Raw genomic sequence first — 8339 nt, forward strand, 5'->3', positions numbered from 1 at the left:
AGACCGGGGCAGAAATCTGATTCAGATAGAGAGAAATCAGGTAGGGCTTCCTGTAGGAGGTAATGGCTGACATGAAGGAAGGCATTTACGAACCTAGACTGCATTCACCCATTTGTGATGAAGACATCAAGAGAAGGCAGCAGTTCACACTCCCTGTGTGCCAGGCACCAGGCTATGCATTTTCTGTAAAGTGCCTCATTTAACTTTTATACTAATCCTGTAAAGAAGCAGGCCTTGATATCCCTATTTGTCAGATGAGACAATTGAGGCACAGAGTGGTTAAGTACCACATCCTTGGTCGCAGAGCTGGGCAACAGTGAGGCTGACCTCCCCAGGCTGTCTGCATAGATTAATGCTGGATGTTAACAGCTATCAAAAAGAGGGTTCGCCCCCCACGGGAGAAAACAGCAAGGTCCGGGGAAATAGAGATTTAAAGAAATACTACACACACAGAGACACACGCAGACATATACACACACACACATTCATACATAGACACACACACAGACACATATACACAGACACACATGCACACACACACACACACCCCAACTAGAGAAATATGAATGAAAAGATTCTTCAAGCAGTTTTTTTAAAGGGAAAAAAAAGGTGTGGCCAATCGGGGAGGGAGGCCAAAGTGGTCTAGCAGTGCGGCATCTGCGCCTCCGCGGCGGCAGGGGCCCCGCAGCAGGCGCGCTGGGAGCAGCTCCTCTCGGGGCCTGCCGCGTTTATGGCTTCAATAGCGCCGCTCCGGGTCCCCGCGGCGTCGGAGAGGCTTCTGCCTAGCGCCTCTCTGCTGCGCGAGGTCGTCCCGGCCTTACAAAAGGAGCTCCTGGCTGGTGAGCTCAAGACCCTAGGCGGGCTCTCCCCGAAGGGTCACTTCTCCGAGTGTGTCGCCTCCTTTAGTCTTTTCTTTTCCTCTCTGTGGTGGCTTGTGATGTCTCTAACGCTGGGGCCTCCTATGGACTCCATCCCGAGATGGAGACTGGCAGAGCTAGAAGGTCCAAACATCTGAAAAGCAGGCATGCATAGTCCCTGGGGAGAAGGCAGGGAGGCAGGCAAACCCCTGGAGTGCCACCCAAACAATTGGACTTTTTAATTGATACTGTTTTATTTTGGCCAATTTTCCACTTAGGGGTGGAGAAAAGGGAAGTAATTTTTGGCATTTACTTTTTTTTTTTTTTTTTTTTTGGAGACAGAGTCTCGCTCTGTTGCCCAGGCTTGAGTGCAGTGGCGCGATGGCTCACTGCAACCTCTGCCTCCCAGGTTCAAGCAAGTCAGCCGCCTCAACCTCCCGAGTAGCTGGGATTGCAGGCGCCTGCCACCACGCCCTGCTAATTTTTGTATTTTTAGTAGAGACGGGTTTTCGCCAGGCTGTTTGCGGGCTCACGCCCGCGTCGGCCTCCCAAACTGTTGGGATTACAGGCGTGAGCCACCGCGCCTGGCCATTTTTGGCATTTACTATGAAGCAAGTCATAATGCTAGGTGCTTTATGTACTTTGAGCTTATTTTATCCTCACTATAACCTTATGAGGCAAAGTGCATTGTTTCTATTCCACAGATGAGGAAAATGAGGCTCAAAGAGGTTAGGTAACTTGCCCAAGGGGCACACAGCCAGTAAGTAGAGAAGCTGAGAGATGAACCCAGGTTTCTATGACTCCATGGTCCTTGAATATTTGAGTTGTGATGCCATCCCTGTGTTTCTGAGAGGAAATAGTAAAAAGTCAGGGAAACATCACGAAATTATGGTAGTATGTTTTTTTAAGCCAGCATGAATCCTGGAGGTGATCTAGAAGTTCTTTTATATTATGGATGAAGAAACCTGAGGCCTACAAGTCAAGAGAATCGTGCATGACAACTAATTATTAAAACCAGGGTAACTGGAGTCTGCCCAGTGTTAGTGGTTATCTAGTTCAGTTCAGTTCCGTTCAGGTCAGTTTCGTTTTGAAGACTTTTCCTTGGGCAGTTTCCAGCTTCAGGAATAAACAGCTCCAGAAGGAGCAAGTGTAATGATTGCCTGACCTGTGCAAAGAAGTGAGGAGTAGCCAGTGCTGGAAAAGTTCCTCCTAACACTGTGGAGAAAACAGGGAGACCAGAAGTGTGTGCCCAGGAGTCCTGGTGGTGTCACTCACCAGAATCTACAGCCTGGAAGATGGCACCATGCAAAGGTCTGGGGCTCCTTGCTCCCCACATTGCCCAGTATGATGCCTGCACAGTCATGGCACAGCACACTGCCAGGCCCTGCTATCTGCAGCCTGCAGTACTAGGTGCAAAATATTCTGCTAGTCCTTAGCACCTACATGACCTAACTCTGGTACTGCTCTATTTTTCCTCTGGGAAGTATTTCAAAGTTCTCCTTCATATTGGAAGAGGAGGAAGTAGGAAGTGGTGCACGCTTAAGAATGTTTCTGGTTTACTCCTACACAGCCCAGACTGGGGAAGTCCCCAGGGAAGTCCCCCAGAGTCCCAGAGAACAACAGCCATCCCTTGATTCTGAAAATTCTCTTCACCTTCCAGGAAGAAAAGCTCATTTCTAACAAGAGACCTAAATTTGTCAAAACCCAAAAGCAGCTAAAACTAGAGATAAGGACAACATAAGAAAGGAAAATTATAAGCTGGGCCTGGTCACTCACGCCAGTAATCCCAGCACTTTGGGAGGCCAAGGCAAGCGGATCACCTGAGGCCGGGACTTCGAGACCAGCCTGACCAACATGGAGAAACCCCGTCTCTACTAAAAATACAAAATTAGCTGGGCGTGGTGGCACGTGCCTGTAATCCCAGCTACTCAGGAGGCTGAGGCAGGAGAATCGCTTGAACCCGGGAGGCAGAGGTTGCGGTGAGCCAAGATAGCACCATTGCACTCCAGCCCGGGCAACAAGAACGAAACTCCGTCTCAAAAAATAAAATAAAAAAAGGAAAATTATAGACCAATCTCACTTATGATCAAACATACAAAACTCCTAAATAAACTATTAACCAATCAAATTCTTAAGCTTATATTTTTAAAAGTATCAACAATACACACAACTGAATTTGGTTTATCACAAGAATTCAAAGAGGGTCTAACATATGAAAATATATTTATAATCCACACTAAGAGGTTAGTGGGGAAAAGCCTTAGGGTCATCTCAATAGATGCAAAAGGAAAAAAATAAAATTCACCCATTCCCAATTAAAACTTATCAGACTAAGAATAGAAGAGGGCTTCTTGATTTTAACAAAGAGTATCCGTGAAAAACCTATAGTAAACATCACACTTGAATACTTGAATGGTAGAACTTGAGAAGCATTCTTTTTTTTTCTTTTTTGAGACGCAGTTTTGCTCTTGTCGCCCAGACTGGAGTGCAACGGCACAATCTCGGCTCACTGCAACCTCCGCCTCCCAGGTTCAAGCAATTCTTCTGCCTCAGCCTCCCAAGTAGCTGGGATTACAGTTGCTCACCACCGCACCTGGCTAATTTCTTGTATTTAGTAGAGATGGAGCTTCACCATGTTAGTCAGGCTGGTCTCGAACTCCTGACCCCAGGTGATCCACCCTCCTTGGCCTCCCAAAGTGCTGGGATTACAGGCATGCGGCACTGCGCCTGGCCAAGAAGCATTCTCTTTAGAGACAGGACTAGGACAAGGATGTCCTCTATCAGTGATTCTATTCAGCATTGTACTAGCAATGCTAGCCAGAACGGTAAAGAAACCAAAGAAAGGAAAGATGAAAGGATAGGAAGGAGGAAAATGACACTGGTATTATTTCCAGACTATATTATTACTTATATGGAAAATTCAAGGGACTCTACAGACAAGACATTAAAAGACAAACAAAAGAATTCAGCAAGATTACTAAATACAGATCAATACACAGAAATCAATTGTGTAAAAAACAGTGTTTGAAAACATAAAGCACAATTTAAAAATAGAATTTAAAAGGAATTGTTATTATGGAAAACTGCAAACATACACAGAAGTGAACAGAGCAGCGCAGTGAATCCCATATACCCATCTCTTGGCCAGTGTTGTTCACCTGTATCTCCAACTCCTTTCTCTCTCCCATGTTATTTTGAAACAAATTTTAGGCTCATATCATTTTATTCATATATACTTGAGAACATATCTCTCAAAGATGAGAAATGACTTTTTTTATTAGTATTATACTTTAAGTTTTAGGGTACATGTGCACAACGTGCAGGTTAGTTACATATGTATACATGTGCCATGCTGGTGCGCTGCACCGAGAAATGACTTTTAACATAATCATGATACCATTATTACACCCAAAATTTAAATAATTCTTTAATATAATTGAATATTCAATCAGTTTTCAAAGTTCAAATTGTCACATAATTATTATAATTGTTTTGGAATTTGCAAACCAACTGTTTGCAATTGGTTGATACGGCCATTGAATTTATAAGTTCCCTTCCATTTATTTTTTTTCCTCCTTTTAGTGTATTTGTAGGAAATTGGGTCACTTGTCTTGTTGAGTTTCAATCTAGACTTTGCTGATTGCGTCCTCATAGTGTAGTTTAACATGTTTCTCTGTCTTCCACATGTCCTGTAAGTTAACACTTGGATCTAGAAACTTGATCAGATTCCGGTTTGGTTTGGTTTTTCCTTTTGGCAGTCTATAAATTCAGTGCAATTTCAATTTTAAAAATCCCCAGCAGGGTTTTTGGCAGAACATGATTAGCTGATATTAAAATTCATATAGAAAAGCCAGAAATAGTTGTCATGGTCTGAATGTTTGTGTCCCCCAAAAATTCACATGCTGAAACCTAATCACCAATGTAAAGGTATTTGGAGGTTGGGCCTCTGGGAGGTGAGTAAGTCATGAGGGCAGAGCCCTCATAAATGAGATTAGTGCCTTTACAAAAAAGGCCCCAGAGAGCTATCTTGCCCCTTTTATCATGTGAGGACACAAAAGAAGGTGCCCTCCATGAATCAGAAAGTGAGACTTCCCCAGACACTGAATGTCCCCAGACACTGAATGTTCCAGCACCTTGATCTTGAACTTTCCAGCCTCTAGACCCACAAGAAATAAATTTCTGTTGTTTCTAAGCTACCCAGGTTATGGTATTTTGTTATAGCAGCCTGAACAGACTAAGACATTAGCCAGTATAATTTTGAAAAAAAATAAAGTGGAAGTTTGCCCTGACAAATATAAAAACTTATTTTAAAGCTGTAAAAAATAAAACTGTGTGCTCTTGGCTTAGAGACAGACAGAAGAGAATAGAGAATCCAGAAATAAATGTGCCCACATATGGAAACTTGATATATGGCAATGGCATTATAAAGGGAAATAGTGGAGAAAGGATGATCTATTATTCACTATATAATTTTGAGACAACTGGTTATGCAATTTTAAAATTCTCACCTCACAAAATATCAGGTGTATTCAGGAGCTTAATGTTAAAAAGCAAAATTTAACTTTTAGAGGAAAATATAGCAGAATATTTTTATGAATTTGGGAAAGGAAAAAACTTTTTACCTATTATTCATAACACAAACCATAAAGAAAATTATTGATAATTTTTTTTTTTTTTGAGACGGAGTATTGCTCTATCGCCCAGAAAGTGCAATGGCATGATCTTGGCTCACTGCAACCTCTGTCCCCTGGGTTCAAGCGATTCTGCTGCCTCAGCCTTCCAAGTAGCTGGGATTACAGGTGTGTGCCACCAGGCCCGGCTAATTTTTGTATTTTTAGTAGAGACAGGGTTTCACCATGTTGGCCGGGCTGGTCTCAAATTCCTGAACTCAAGTGATCAGCCTGCCTTGGCCTCCCAAAGTGCTGGGATTACAGATGTGAGCCACTGTGCCCCGCCAATGAATCTGACTATATTAAAGTTTGAAGTTTTCAACAAGACAACATAAAGTTAAAAGCCAAATTGCAGATAAGAAGGAGATACCTGCAATGCATGTAACCAACAAAGCATTAGTAACCAAAATGCAGCAGCATTTCTTCCCTCTACAAATAGGGAAAGAAAAAGACAATCAACCCAAAGGAAAAATGAGCAAATGATGTGAACAGGCAACTAACAGAAGAAGAAACACAAATAAATGGCCATAGAGAAAAAAAAGTTCTCCCTACTAATCAGGAAAATCCCAGTTAAAACAAAAAGATATCATTTCATATATATCAGACCAGCAAAAGTTTAAAAGTCTATAAACACTATTAATGAGGATATAAAGTTTTAGTAATTTAGAGCAATTTGAAAATATTCAATAAATTGAAGATGCATATATCCTGCATCCCAACAAGTTCATTCCCAGGTATCCTTTAGAGAAAGCATGTATGAACAGTGACTCACCTAAAAAGGTTCATTGAAACATTATTTATAATCATAAACAATTGGAAATAATCAAAATGGCCACCAATAGTAAAATGGATTTTTAAATGGTCATATATTTATACAACGGAATACTATATGATAGCTGAAAATAAAATTACATGTATTAATATGGGTTAATCCCAAAAGACTTATTAAGGGTTTTTTGCCTTATTAAGCAAAATAAGGCAAGTTGAACAAGTTACATAAATAATATCATTTCTGTAAAGTTTTAATTTGTAAAAAATACTATATATTGTTTACATGTGCATGTATATGTAATACAGATATAAAAATATATATGAGGATTGATAAATATCAAATTGAAGAGACTGATTACCTCTGGGAGGGAGAGGGAAATGGGATTATATGTGTCTTAATCCATTTTGTGTTGCTATAACAGAATGCCTGAGATTGGGTAATTTATGAAGAACAGAACAGTCTCCCACAGTTCTGGAGGCTGAGAAGCCCAAGATCAAGATGCAGGTTTCTTACTGTGTCCTCACGTGGTGGGAGGCAAAAAGGCAAGAGAGAGGGAACTCATTCCCACAAGCCCTTTTTCTTTTTTTAGAGATGGGGTCTCTCTATGTTGCCCAGGCTCAACCTGAATTCCTGGACTCACACTATCCACAGCCTCAGCGTCCCGAGTAGCTGAAACTACAGGTGTGCATCGCTGTGCCCAGCCCACAAACCTTTTTATAGCAGCATTAATCCATTCATGAGGATGGAGCCCTCCATGACCTAAACACTTTTTATTAAGCCCCACCTCCCAACACTGCTGCATTGAATATTGAGTTTCCAACACATGAATTTTGAAGGAGATGATAACATTCACACCATAGTAGCATGTGATAAATGAAGTCTTGGACTGTGTCTTAAATGTTTGATTTCTTTAGAAAATGCATGACTCAGGCTGGGCACAGTGGCTCATGCCTGTAATCCCAGCACTTTGGGAGGCCAAGGCAGGCAGATCACTTGAGTTCAGGAATTTGAGACCAGCCTGGCCAACATGGTGAAACCCTGTCTGTAGTAAAAATACAAAAATAAGCTGAGCATGGTGGCATACACCTGTAATCCCAGCTACTTGGGAGGCTGAGGCAGAAGAATTGCTTGAAGCTAGGAGGTGGAGGTTGCAGTGAGCTGAGATGGTGCCATTGCACTCCATCCTGGGCAACAGAGTGAAACTCCGTCTCAGAAAAAGAAAGAAAGAAAGAAAGAAAAAAATGCATGACTCAAATATGGCAAAATGTTAAAATTTTACAAAACTAAGTGGCAATGAGTATACAGTATTTTTCCTATACTGTGAATGCTTAAGATATTTTATAGACTTTTAAAAAGTACTTAAAAGTTGTAAGTTATTCAAAGCACTGACTTCGTTTGTTCCAATACTTCCTAAATATCAGGTTATTTTACTAAGAGAAAAAAAAAAATCACCCTTCTATGGCCCACATCCCAAAACTGGGAAGGTTTCAATTCTAATCACAATGGAAGTTTCACCAATGTACAACCTGAGCTTTTGGTCAATACAAATACGCCCTCTGCTGGTTCTATCATGCCCTGTCCCAGAGTTCAAAATAGTTATGAAGAGCAGCGAAGGTCTTCAGTGAGAGTTTTTTCGTGCCAGTCATGTTAAGGAAAGAAATCCTCACAGAACTACCCTTTGGCACCAAGATACTTTAATCAGCTTCTGCTCTCTGTTAATGTTACATATTATCCAAGACAAAATAAATTCCAAGGTGCAGCCCCAGTCAACCTTTCCAATTCCTCAACCACCTTTGCGCGTTAATAATCTTCTGCCCCTCTAAAGTCTGGTGGTTGATTTGAGAGACAGTGGACACCTCCCTGAACCTGAGTAGAAGTAGAAGAAAACCAAAGTTGCAAAGAAGCTCTTGGGCGGGGAAACCACAAAATAACATTGAAAAACAGATTAACTGTAGTATTAAGGGAATGATGCCAATGGAATAATGGGTGAACTTTTTCTTTTCAAATCTTTCTTTAAAAGTATAACATCTTCAAATAAAA

The 8339-nt window shown here is 41.3% G+C and overlaps 1 protein-coding gene across 2 annotated transcripts in view; it reads left to right on the forward strand.

The window, feature by feature from the left end:
* The window catches only part of KIAA2012 (KIAA2012 ortholog), a 135813-nt gene that overhangs the window by 99274 nt on the left and 28200 nt on the right, over nucleotides 1–8339 (forward strand). The gene's annotated exons all lie outside the window — the stretch shown is intronic.

Source organism: Gorilla gorilla, chromosome 11, assembly GCF_029281585.2.
Source record: "Gorilla gorilla gorilla isolate KB3781 chromosome 11, NHGRI_mGorGor1-v2.1_pri, whole genome shotgun sequence".
In the NCBI taxonomy this organism is placed as follows: domain Eukaryota; kingdom Metazoa; phylum Chordata; class Mammalia; order Primates; family Hominidae; genus Gorilla; species Gorilla gorilla.